Source organism: Pezoporus flaviventris, unplaced genomic scaffold (assembly GCF_033815535.1).
Source record: "Pezoporus flaviventris isolate CSIRO_AGI_PZ_B2104156 unplaced genomic scaffold, CSIRO_AGI_Pfla_v1 ptg000029l, whole genome shotgun sequence".
Classification (NCBI taxonomy): Eukaryota; Metazoa; Chordata; class Aves; order Psittaciformes; family Psittacidae; genus Pezoporus; species Pezoporus flaviventris.
In genome coordinates, this window is record NW_026892577.1 from 3,437,314 (window position 1) to 3,451,575 (window position 14,262).

The window sequence follows — 14,262 nt, forward strand, 5'->3', positions numbered from 1 at the left end:
GGCTCCTGCATGATGGGTGAGGGAACTGCTTCTTTAAGGGAAATGTGTATGAAATACAGAGTTTCTTGGTGCAGACACTGGTTAAAACTTCCACAGGATTAAAGCAGGATTAAAGCATTTCTAAAGCTCTCCAGAGCTTTAGAAATGGCCAGTAGACCTAGGTAGTCCAAGTGCAATCTGGCAATCCTACATCATGAGTGCTTTTTCTACAGCATGAGCTTTTCTTTTCTTACTATGTTATCATAGTGTTTCAACCCACAATGTGCCCAATACAGCAAAATGCATAGTTCAAGCGTCCAAACAGCTCCCTGACCTTGAACAAGCAGATACAGCGGCACTGCCTTGGATTGCAGCCACCCAGCTTCACTTCTTGCTGATCCAGGGATGCGGAGTGACTTAGCTCCTGATGGGGAACACACACCAGGCCACTGATGAGTGAATAAGTTGGTTTGTATGATTCAAGCAACTTGGAGAAGACCTTGCTTCTCTTTTTTGGTGTGCTAGAAAAACGCCGACCAGCCCAGCGTGCGGCACCGAACACTTCATCCTGAGTAAACGTGCACTAAGAAATGCTCAGCTCTCCCTCAGAGACAATAGGCTTTTTTTAGTAAAGTGCTGACACTGCAACTCCGTGAAGTAAATCCTTGGTAAAATATTGTTTCTCACTTGATCTCACTTGCAATTTAAGAAGTTAAATTTACACGCTCTCCGACAGCCTCATGCCTCTCGCTCAATTCTAATCTGAAGTGACTGCTGTGGTTCAGTTCAGGGTTGGAAGAGATAATCAAGTTACTGTTGGTTGGAGGGTTACTGTGTGTTTGCTGAGGCTGGGGGGTCAACCACATGCATGCTTCTAGACCCTCACAAACACAAGGCAAAAAATGCATTATCTTAAATCTTCTTTTCCTTGCTGACATTTAAATGAACACATTTTTCCTCAAATATCTCAGAGGCCAAGAGCATCTGGCTCCACTGATGCTCAGTAACTCATTCATTACACTGCAGGGGCTCACTTATTTTTGAGCTGTGGGCTTTGGTAATGCTCTTGCTCAGTTTATGGCACTGGTGTACTTGATTTGTGCCTGAGCTAGGGATGTTATATTTAGGTGCTTGAGCAACAAATTTTGCACAGCAATCCAAACCTTTCATTCACAGCTATGGGAAGCGCTGGAGTAAACTCCCTGCTCATTACTCATTGTTTACATTTAGAATACGGATGCTTCAAGGACTGACAAAATGCATGGAGTCTAAGAACATACATATTGAAACTAAAAAGCAGAGGCACATAAGCCAGCCCTTAAGATCCTGCTGATGCTTAATCTGAGAGACCAACTGATAAAACATCTTTCTCATCTGTTTAGAATGCTTGCTGAGGGACATTATGATGACTGACACTTCTGGCACACCACTTTTTGTTTTGTGATCACCAGAATGGCTCTCATTTCTCTCCTTCTATCTCTTGTAATGCTTTTTTACTTACGTTGTAATGCTTAGTCCTCTTTGGGGATTGAGAGATGTTAAGGCTACAAATAAGACACAGATGGCAGCAAGCTCCTATTATTTATCAGGAAAGCACCAAACATATACAACTGTTTACACTCAGCTAGGACTTACAATCGTATGGCAGACAGAATTATAGAAATATAGAATAGTTAGGGTTGGAAAGGACCTTAAGATCATCCAGTTCCAACCCCTCTGTCATGGGCACGGACACCTCACACTAAACCATGTCACCCAAGGCTCTGTCCAAACTGGCCTTGAACACCGCCAGGGATGGAGCATTTACCACTTTCTTGGGCAACCCATTCCAGTGCCTCACCTCCCTCACAGTAAAGAATTTCCTCCTTATATCCAATCTAATCTAAGTTTTAACCCATTACTCCTTGTCCTATCACTACAGTCCCTAATGAAGAGTCCCTCCCCAGCATCCCTATAGGCCCCCTTCAGATACTGGAAGGCTGCTCTGAGGTCTCCACGCAGCCTTCTCTTCCCCAGGCTGAACAGCCCCAACTTTCTCAGCCTGTCTTCATACAGGAGGTGCTCCAGTCCCCTATGATCATGCATAGTGATTTGTAATAGAGATGGGTATCTATCTTCACAAAAACCCAGATTCTGCACCTTTCAGAAAACTTTGGGATAACTTCCCAAAAGGTCTTAATACTGCAGCAGTAAAATCACCACCCCTCTGCTAATGTGCTGAACAGACCAAGAAGTTCATCATTATCTAGAAGTTTGATTCCTGCTAAGGAAACAGAAGAGTTATTATATCTGTCTCCATAGTAGCTCGGAGATACTACCTTTGTATCCCTCTGCCATGGCAGAACGTGAAAGTTCTATGAGCCAGGAAAGAGCAAACAGATTACTACTACTACATGTCAGGATAACATTGGAGGAAAACATTAGTCTGTAAGGGAGGAGTTAAAAATGGAAAGCTTTGTGTCATTTCTGTTGGGCTGGGTGACAGAGCAGGTCAGTTGGAAGGAGAAGAAGGGAGTCAGTGAGAATACAGGTCACTAGCAGAGTCTTTATGAGGCAGTGTAAGTCTAGCAGGGGTTAATGGAAAGTAATAGGATTAAACTTGGCTGAATTCAGAGCAAATACCGAGATTTGTTTTTTCAGAGGTTTGAGATTTGGAGGTTTGGCAGTTCACTAAAAAATGAAACCTTAAAAGGGGTGGTTGGAGGGATTATTATTATTACTATTTATTATTATTATTTATTATTATTATTTATTATTACTATTAACCTTTCAAATCCCTGGTATGGATATGGTCCTTAGGTGACCCACCTGCAGAACAGGTAGTTTGTATGGAGGGTGACTGGTCACATAATGTTGCACTGTCTTGGAGTTTGGCGTATTTCTGCTTGGGTGCCTTGGTCTTCCTCCAAGACCTGAGACCGCCAGCACCATGGTGAAGGATTCACAACAGCTACCTGCTGCTGGAGATACAGGAAATATAGATGTAATCTTTACTATGTGTGGAAAAGGGAACTGTTTTGTTTGTATGGCCAGCAACTGTTGGCTGTGTCTCTGGTTTTATTTTTTTTTTTAATTTATATTTTTAATTCTTGTGGCAAGAAATAAGGGAAATAAAGTAATTCTTACTGGCTGTCTTTTCTCTCAGCTGTCCTCTTAGGACCTCACATAGAAAAGAGCTCATTGCAGCTTTCCTTATCTACTTACCCACAGGTGAAAGAAACTAACTGGAGGGTGGTAAATGTACTTGTGCTCCTCAAAAATCGTTAAGAAATGAGGGTTATGCTCTCTGGTGAAGGTGCCAGTTGCATAATCAGCCATCGATGACAAAAAGTCACCCAATGCTGCATACTTTTATGCATGAGGTCATGTCTCTTTGTGTTGATTCTATCTCAATAGAGGCTCAATCTGGGGGCAAAAAATGGAAGAAGCTGGAAACTCTTCATTGTAACAAATGCTTGAAGTTTGCCAACGCAACTACAAAGCTTTCCTGTTAACAGCAACAAGCGGTACTGGAACCAACCATTTAGACAAGCTATAATGGCATATTACTGCCTGTGAAGGAATTGCACTTAGGTTTTCCAGTATTGCTCTGTTGCTAGATTTAGTATCACATTACAGGAAGCCTGGACAAACCTTGGCAAGATCTAATAGCCTCGTGTTCTTTGCTGTTCTGTTTTACACGCCGATGTGCAGATGCTGATCTGTTTCAGAGAAAGTATGGGCTGGCTTTGCATCTTTTGCTCTTCAGAAAGAACCAAGTTTTAGAGCCCCGTGTCCCAGAAGACCTGTGAGGATGAAGCTTTAGACTGTATTTTGTCTCTTATAGGCAAGACTATCTCCAGAAGCAGCTGTACAAAGGATAATGTATTTTTATTGTGCTGGTTAGTCAGTAAGGCTTTTAATGCCACAGGAAACCTGAGGGATGCAGCTATGAGTTTCCATGTGGTTAACTCCTGAAGCACATAAGTAATGTCATGGAATAATATATTCCACACTTAGTTTTAAATCCCAAAACAACCAGCCCAACAAAAAACCCTTAAAAATTACAAACCCTGGTAGGTTTTCTCCTTTCTTACTACACGAAAATGTATTTTCTTTGATTATAACCATCCTCTATGTGCTTTTTCATCCATTCAGTTGTCTCCAGTCCCTGTTTAGCAATAGCCTGTATGGGTCTAAGTGTCCAGCAGAATCTAGCAAGTTACTCTCTGGCATCTTTATTGCACTTACAAATAACAGGCCACATTTTTTAAGTTCTTCACCTGTTACTTCATCATAGCACACAGGAACATACACACTGTGTGCCAGACCAATACAGGGCTTAATTTCCTTAGATGAGCTGACCACAAACAGCCTCCAGCTAAAGTAGAATGAACCAAAGCAATAGCAGAGAAGTCACTCAGAAAAACAGTAAGGAAAAAGAAATGCATGAGATTTCTTGAGCATGAAATCTTCAGATGCTAAGGATCAGATGTTGCAAATTCTCGCTATCCTTCACAAATGCTGGACTAAAGAAGCACTAAGTACATCTGTGGTATTGCTGGAAGTATTAACAGTTGGGTCCCATGTGTAAGCAGCGGTCTATGGAAAGGAGATGTGTTTGCATAAAGATAAGCCTTCCCCAGAAAAGCTGTGAACCTGAACTCTTAATGGCTACCAAGAGTCATTTTTATATTGTTTACTAAACCCCAGTTCTTCTGAATGCTTCTCTATTAGAAAAGGATTATTTGTATTGTCGGTAAGTGGGATAATAAGGAAGTGTGAAAGATGAGTCACCAAGCCACAGGGAAAATAAAAGTACCATGAGCAACCGCAGCACCCTCTCACTTGCCCTGTGGTCCTTCGACAGAGCAGAACGCAGTTTCCTGCAGCCGTGGCCTCCAACAAGAGTTATATTCAGCTCACTGGTGTGGATGAACATTAAGGATACTAATTCCAGCTGCCCAAGATGTGCCTACATGTCCAAGTTATCTAAACAGCTTGCAGTTTTAGTAAGTACATTATCCTGATCTCATAGGTGTGACTTTAAGGCTTAAAGAGCTAAGTCGCATCTTCTCATAGGCTTCGGGTGACAGCATACCTTCTGAAGATATGGAGCTACTCAGTTATTGTCTGTGTTGAGAGTTAGGTCAGGAATCCTGGCATTGCTGCTTGCGAGGCTGTCCTCTCCATGTTTGGTATCCAAATCATTACAATACCCTTCTTGAACAGCAAGATGGGGCAGATTCAAAGCAAAACCACCCTGGAAGCTGGGCAAAGCTGAGGCCAGACACAGAATAACACAGAAGCAAAATGCTGGGCCAGAATGACAAGTAGGGAGGGAAAACAGGGCTGTGCTGCTGAATTCCGCCTGAAACCTGTTTCTGTACAGAACACTGGTGCCAAAAAAGCAAACCAACAACAAAATGAATGCAAAATGCAAGCCAACCACAGAGCAGGATACTATTGCTAACACCACTAAAAGCTAGAAGTGGAAGAAGTAGAAAGGAAAAGTCAATGGTGTGTGGTAGAGCAGCAATATCTTGTTTTTAAATCTTCATTGCATCTGCGACCTCCTCCTTCACCTAAATTTGAACCTCGTGCTTGCTCTTAATGGCACCTGTCTTGTGTCAAGTGAACAGTCTCCCCTGGCAAATGCATCATTCCAATAAATGATGCTAGAGAGAAAGCTACTGTGGGAAAAGCCATACTGATGAGATTAACTGTGCGAAGAAAAGAAGGTGGCCTTGTAGAAAAGCAGTATTTTCACTGTTCTGTGAGGGTTTCACAAATAACTTGGCATATACTTTGAAAACGTCCTTGGCGGTGCCCTTTTAACCAACGAGAAAGCAGGCAGGCTCACGTTACAGCATCAGATATGCTGAGCAACTGGTGCGGAGGAAGTATTAATGCCCACAGATCTCCTGTGTAAAATCAAGCGCAGACAATTACCTTGGTTATGAACCACACTGGTGTAACAGGCTTCAGCTAGCAGCCTGTCCAGCTGCTCTTTGGCACGGATCCTGAACAGACCTTGCCGTTAGTCCTTAATCTCCAGATCCTTTCCTCTTTCCCCTGCTGCTTGGCTAGAAGCTGTACTGATTACATTAAGCATTCACATAGACACTTATGGTTGTCCTATTCCTAGAGATAGGGGCAACTTGGCCAAATTGCCAGAGGCAGTCTCTCTCCCAGGCTTTCCCAGTAAAACACCACAGAATATAAGTGAAAGGGGGATATAGTCTTGAGGAAGAACTTCACAATCACCCTCCTTACATTCTTAATTAAAGCAATTACAGAGCTGTGATTAGCTGAAGAAATCTGTGCTCCCTTCCTAACAGAAGAGAGAAGAACCCCCAAATATACTACGCACCCCATGCAATTCTGTTGTTCAAATGCATCTCTTTGTGTATCTCTGTCAAAGACCTTTGCCCGCCCTTGAAGAGATTTAACATGGGACAGAGCTCACTACTTTCACCTTATCCTTGCCTGTTCTTGACAAGGCCTGTTGTCAAAACCCCACTCATTTTTGTCCTCATATCCTTCTTACCATGTAATGTATACATTTACCTGTGATTCCTTTCCCCTGCCTTTGACATCCTTTCTGCCTAAACTGCTCCAGAGATGGAGCAGAGGCGTGTGTATATTAATAGAGTGGATAACACGTGAGTATACTCTCATGCTCTGTGGCTCATGGTCTGAAAACAGACCATTTCTGCATGGTACAAACAGCATTGCCAGACTATGCTTTAAGAGTTTAAGGTAATGAAACAAAGATTAGCACCTCAGAAGTCTATTAACAAACCTATGAGGGTTGGTTTATTACTCAGTATGTGCATTTATATATTATTCATGAAATCCAAGACTGGCAGTATATACCTCTATTCCTCCTGTACCACTCCTGTGTATGGCAGTGTATAAATTATTCCTATTATTGGCCCTTGCTGGTTGTGTCTTAAGAAGTTAACAGTGAAAATAGCGAGCTTTCTGTTCCTTCCAGGAATGAAACCCCACTACCGCACTGAGCACTAGGCTGAGCTTAGCCTGCTTTCTACCTGTTTCATCTGCCCGAGATCTGCATTCCCTCCCTGAAAACTGCTTTAGGGGTGAGAACTCAGGGACAAGCAACAGGACTACCCTGAGATAATGAAGGAAAATGCTGGGTACAAAGAGGCTTGTGAAGCCACACCAGCCTTAACTCAGTCTTTATGCTGGCATCAGCAGGGGATGAAGCTCAGCAGAAACAGGTCTGAAGGAAGGGTATGGAAGAAAGAAACATGTGCTCCTTCATTTCTCAGAAAAATATTATTGTCCTTCCTGCTCCTCCTCCAGAAGCACCGTTTCTGATCCACGAGATAAACACAACCGTTTTCTGTTCTTCCTCTTTTAACCAAGCTCTGCTCCTGCAGCGGCTCCTCCGCTGCAGTGCCTGTGGCAGTGTTCATGGGGGCTCAGGGAGATGCCTTCCAGCTTCCTCTTCCTCCTCACCACCTTACCTGCGAACTCTGCCTCCTGCAGCCCCACTCATGCATGATGTGCATCCTGCCCAGCCTCTTATTTTCCATCCTCTTCCCATTGCTTTGGTGCTACCAGTCTGCAGGATCTTCAGGCACAACCTTCTCATTAGATCCTTTTTACTCCCATATCCCTTCCTCCTGCTTGCAAGAGGAGAGGGAGCTCCTGCAGGTTTATTTTCCAGACCAGCTGCCTGTTGATAAAGAATTATGCAATATTTAGTGGGTATTTAGTGACTGCAAAGGAAAGCAAGCCTGCAGTGATCTGCAGGAAGACAAGGCAGGGATCACTGTTTCAAGCCTTGACAAAGGAGTTTTGTTGGACGACTAGCTCACAGCAGCATCTGCAGTGGAAACAGTTAATAGTTGCACTTAAAAAAACATGAACGTGAGACTAAGGTAGAACATTTAAAAATAACTGTTCTTAATGTTGCTACGGAGACCTTTATTATAGCCATTGTACGTGATGTGCATTGGTTATATTCCATGTAGGTAACATTTCTCTCTCAGACTAGTAGATGCTGACAATACTCCCACTTGCAGGAGATGGTAGGTAGGAGCATACAGGTTGTGGAACTAAACAACAGCTCAGAGGAGGCTTACTTCATTTTTCACCACTTAAAAATTTGTAGATGTGCAGTTTTAGTACTCCATGAAGAGTTTTCACCCTTGTGGGTACTCCTTGCTGAGGACATTCTGCCTTTCCTAAAGCAGAAGTGCTTAGGATCATTATAATCGGGGTCATAAACTCAGCAATACTATTAGAAAAGTAAGGGCTATCTTTCCTGTGGCTGGCAGTGCATGCATCTGGAGCTCCTTCAGTTAAATCCAAGTGGTTTCAACACATGGCATTCAAACAAAACCTGTATTGACTGCATTAAAGATTCGATTTGTCTTTAAGCCTAGCTGATTAGGTCACAGTACTGAGGGCAGAACATGTATTTCTGGTGCTCATGTAGTTACATGGGCTGCTTTCTTAAAATGCTTTTGAGAAAACTCTGATCAAAAGTGGTCAAGTCAAAATCTTGCCAAAAAAACCCTCCAAGCTTTCATTACCATATTCCAAACTTTACCCATTCCAATGAAAATAACAATATTGGGAAACACAGCCCTCATAGAACTTCAGTTTCGCTTTTTATATGACAGTTTTCATCTTCCTGGCTTTATTTGATTTAATATTGATTCGGATTAAATAACCTTGCATGGATGACAAATTTTAGCAGAAATTATTCAGGAAGCCAAGCTTCTTTAGGGCTTATTGCAGAGCAGTTTTACATTTGATATTGAAAATATTTACTTCAGTTTTTCCATTTGTTAGATGGAGAGCTCAATAAGTAAATTCAAACAGAAGTGTACGGGCTGCAGTTCAGGAGGCTGTGGTTTTAGAGACACACTCTGAAAATGATTGGAATAACTGAAGAGTTGTAGGCTGGTAGTGGGAGGAATTCCTGATCTGCTGTGATACTGAGGACAACAAATTCCTTGCTTCCTTCTAGCCTGCAGACTAGAATTTCACTTCTCGGTCAGTCCCGTATCCTCAGCATCAATGAGCACCTGGGAAAAAAAGAATGGAAATTGAACAGAACCAAATCTGTATGGACATCCATGAGTCTTGCTTCAGGCTTAATGAAGCTACAAGAGTAGTTTGTTCAAAAACTGGGAAATTAATTGTCCAGTTAAGGGGGATTTCAATTTTCCTCCCTCTCAGTAGTTTGGAAGCAGACATGGAGAACACTGCTTTAATTCACTGCTTTCTGCCAGAGGTTTGTATTGATTTTTGCTGATAATCCAAATATTAGAACTAACATTTTTATCTTTTTAAACTACAATATTTTTCCTAATTATTTTTCTTTAATTATTTTTTATACTTTCCTTATACAGGAAGTTCACTTCGCCCATTTCCCTGCAGTGTTTTATGCACAAACAAGGCAGAAAGTGTGAAAAACTTATGGCCCAGACCCACTGTCAAAGGATAAGGCCACACCTTTCTGTTACTACAGAGATAGTAACAGTTTTGCAACTTGCAAAACGTTTGTGAAACTGTAAGCTGCTTCTGTCCTTTCAAATGTCACTTTTTGAGTGTGAAACATGAGGTCGTGTTTCTGGGTGAATTTAAATCTGGCTGGCTGGAACAGAAGCAGCACAGAAGCAGCACAGACAGCATAACATGAAACCAGACCATTAAATAAACTCTAACAGGAGAAAGACAGGAATTGTAATGTTATGCTTTCTCAGCTGAAACGTGTTACTAATGGTATTTACAGAGATTTCAGTAACATAGCTATTTGTCTTACACAGCTGAACAGAGTAACTTATGTTATTATAAATATGTGGCCCAGATTGATATGTATTACATACACATGTATATGTACTACAAAATATAGTCTAGATATGTGCACAAATGATTATTATTAGTCACTGAACATGGTCTTTGGGCCATATCCTAAAGAAAAGCTGCTTGACTGTGCAAAAATATGTTGTGAAGGGACTAAAACTAGATGTGTAAAGATTAGCCATGGGAGTCTGCATGCATTTTTTATTCTCTGAATATAGAAGCATCAAGCACAGGAAAACTGTTGTGAAAACCTGCTAGTAGGAAAGTACAGAAATGAGAATATGCCAGTGTTTCCATCTACCTTTATTGAGCTTCCTGCCATTACAAAAGATCACACAATGAAAAGCCAATCTACTTTTCCATGCTCAAACGGACTTGACTTCGTACAAGCAATGGAGCTGAAATGGCCAGCTTCCAGCTTTGCAGTGGGAACTGAGGAAACTGTTTCTTTACTTAGTGCTTGTCAGACTCATCTCTAGAATAGATATTTCACTCCCCTAAAGTTTATTTACATCAAGATGCCTGGTCTAGCTTTGGCTGCCTGGAGCATGTTATTTTCCTTTAGTTCAAACTGTTAGGCTGGAAGGAAGAATGGATGAATAAAGAGGAGGGAAAATGAAAAGGTCTCTTCAGGCATTTGTGTTCTGCTCTGCAAACACGTTTACATATGTGTTGAAGGACAGCTTTTATGTACAGCCCCACACAGATGCCCATAAGCACTGAGAAGCCCAAGGAATCCCAGTACACAGGCATACCACACCTTCTCCTTAAAGCAAGTAGATGAGCTAACCAGTAATTCCCTTTCTCTCCTTTCAGTGGCTTTATACTGCGTATGAAACTCTGAGGCAATCAGAGAGGCAAAGGTGAATAATGAAACCCCAGAATCCTCATTTTCCAGAAAACTCTCATGGATCTGGGATACACTTCCTGAGATACTCACTTTGGCTTGGAGAATCGGGGCAGGTTCCCTCAAATCCCCTACTGCCCCCTTATTTATTCTTTCCAGCGGAGCATCAGAATACACAGGACCTGCGAGCAGCTATAGAAACTCAAGACTGCCACAGCATGTCACTGATCCCAGGACTGTAGCTGGTGAAATAGGATTACTGAGTATTTGCACAAGTAAGCACTCTCCTGAGACCATGACATGGATCTTAGGCTCGGACTGTTGAAGTGCTAGGCATTTTTTTCCCCAGGCCCCCCCGTTGCAGCCCTTTTGGCCTCCCCTTCACGGCCATAGAAACTAATAGAGAGCTCTGCACTGAAATGGCTGCAGCACGGACATGTGTTCAGCCCTGACCTTACTGCAGGGGTGCTAACCTCCAGCAGAAGGAAAGAAGCCTCTCTCCATGGCCTGATTTGCCTGAGCTTATCAGGAGGCTAAAGAGACAGAGCAGACAATCCTCAGCCAACGGCTGCCAGAACCTGAGACAGAAACCCCAGCCCAGTAACCAGCTACCTGTGGAGTGGTGCAAGGAGTTACACTTTTAATGAAGGGCAAGTGAAGCACAAAGCCTCACAGGGACCCTCATCTGAAAAATTACATTCAAAGCTGAAGTGTGTGTTAACTCTTTAGCCATTGAATCCTTCTACAAACTCAAAATCACTTTTCAATGCAGGCTCTTGCAGCCAAGCCTCTCCAGCAGCCAAAGGCTGCTTCAGACTAATACAGGAAATGAGTCAAGTATTAAAAAAAATACTATGGGGTTGTGAAACATCTAAAACATATTGATCATAGTGTAATTATAACTGAAATGTATTAGGGAAAGTAGCCAAAACAAACTCCACTCTGAAAAAGATGACTGGGGAGTGTGCAAAAGGGCCTCAGGCAGGCCACCTGCAATTCTTATGAGGGATGGTGAATCTGCTTCTGAGTATGTAAGGAAAGGTACTTGAGTGAACACTAAATGACAGCTGTGATGATAACTATCCTAAACATATCCCCTTCTAAGCTTCAGCAGGCCCACATTTACATTAATACCAGAAATCAGCGAAGCAAATGTGGGAAGAAGCAAAATACGTGTGACAAGCCTCACTTGCGTCTGTGAATTAAAGAACAGTTTCTGCATTTAAGATGTAACAGCGGCAGGGAATAAAGGAAATCTTCAGTTTGCCTTGGATATTGGTGATATAAAAACCCTGAATTTGTTATATTTACAGTTAAAATGTCCTTTTAAATTTTAATTTAAATCTTGGAAAAGCTCTCTGAGAGCTACAGTTCCTTAGTGGAGGATCTTATTTCATGACATAACAAAAGCCAGGGTCTGGGAGAGATAGTAACAGAATCCCTAATTTCGAGGCAGGATACTTTAAGCTTGAATATGAGCCTCTTGAAGTAAGCACCCAAAGCACCTTTACACCCAGAATGTTAAGCTCTTGATTAAACAAGCAGAACACACTTTTGATGCTAATTAAAGATGAGCTTCAGTCAAAATAAGGGATTTGTATTTGGGCCAAACTAAACCTTGGATGCAAACTCTCACTCTCTTTTTAACATGTTCTGATCCAAACTATTCAGGCCCTAAGCCATAAACACCAATCAACTCAAGTGCTTTACTTGTTACATGTAAGATTTCAAAGCTGTTCATAAATAATGAGAGTATTCCTGTTGTGAGACATGTTAGATCACCTAATTGAGGGTTGAAGTTAAAAACCTCTTCTTTTTCAGAAGTGAATGTCAATTTGGAGCATCTACATCTTTGGGCAGCCAGTGGAGTGGGGGTGTTTTAACCCTGCTGCACACAGTATTCACAATTACAAAATAAACTCTAGTTTCTCACTAGCCCTGAATATTGAGGCTTAGGTGTCTCAAGAGCAGTATTTCATATGCATTCCAGTCTTGAAAACATGGGTCTAGATTCCTTCACTTAATTCATGCAGTGATTAATTCCTAGGGTAGGAATAAAACTTCCTAAAATTCTCAGTCACCATCCTTAAAAACAACTAATATTTGGGGTGGGGGTGTGTGTGTCAGATTCTTCAGTAGGATGAATGGATGCATTCAGCTCAATGGATCCAACAATTTATTCCAGCTGACAATCTGCTGGTGGTTCACTATGGCGCTAATACAGCCTAGAGTAAGACTGAGCCACCCAAACTGTATAGTTTCCCCCCCCCAGTTCTGAGTGAAGGAGCTTAGCTTGCAACAGTAAAATTTACTGCAGGGATTTGGCAATACTGAGCCACAAGAGATGGGCCTTTGTGTGAGAAATAGGCTCAGAGGAGTCATGACAGATGAGCTCCTCCAGATGAACTGAAATCTTCCCAAGGACCAACTGGAGATGGGGTGAGCCCTTTGCCAGCACTGGGAGCAGACTCATGGTGCAACCTGTCCCTCCAAAGGCAGAATTAAACAAAAAACAGTTTAGATAGCATCAAGGGAAATCTCACATGATCTAAAACCTCAGTGTTTTTAAAGAGCTTCACTCCAGTAAAATGCAGGATCACTTTATAAAGACGTGCTGCTTGACAGAGTTCAGAACTAGAACTGGATGCAGTCCAGGTTGCTGCATTCCTTTATTTCCTAACGTATCTGCAGAACTGGACCAGCCAAGCTGCTCTCCATGCAGTGTATCCTGTCTGAAATTGTGGATGCCTGAGGACAGTCAAAAGGCCACCCCCAGCAGACCGTCACCAGCATAAGCTCCACTAATCTTTGTATTTAATAGCCTTCAATGGGCTTTTTTTTCTTCCTCATGAATTTACCTAATCACCTTCTGAATTCCATTTCATGCAGCACCATAGGAATGATAATCTAATTTTGGTCTCCAAGAGATGTAATGCAAAAACAACAGGAGGCCCAGGAAAGAACAAAATAATTTTGACAACAGATACTACAAAAGAAGAAAACAACTCCAGTCCAGTGACAAAGAAAATTACTACAGCCACTCGTTACAAAGCACTTCCTGCCTTGAGAAATGATCTATTTAGACTACTTTGCAGTTTGGAAAAAACCACCTGCAACTGCCATTCTAAGCTTGTGATATTGATGTTTCTTTCCTTGTTGCTTTAAACTGTGCCTCTTCAACTGGTCCTACTGGCTGGGGTTAACTAAAAATGCCCCTAAACCCAAAAGAACCTTGGACCAGTCATGAACAGTCATTTTGGAAACCTTACAGCAGCCTTCCAATACCTGAAGGGTGCCTACAAGGAAGACTCCTTATCAGGGACTGTGGTGATAACACAAGGGGTGATAGGTTTAAACTAAAACAGGGGAAGTTCAGGTTAGATATAAGGAAGAAGTTCTTTACTGTGAGGGTGGTGAGGCACTGGAATGGGTTGCCCAAAGAAGTGGTAAATGCTCCATCCCTGGCAGTGTTCAAGGCCAGGTTGGACAGAGCCTTGGGTGATATGGTCTAGGGTGAGGCAGTCCTGCCCATGTCACGGGGTTGGAATCAGATGAACTTTAATTCCTTTCCAACCCAAATTGTTCTGTGATTCTGTGAACGAGATGAA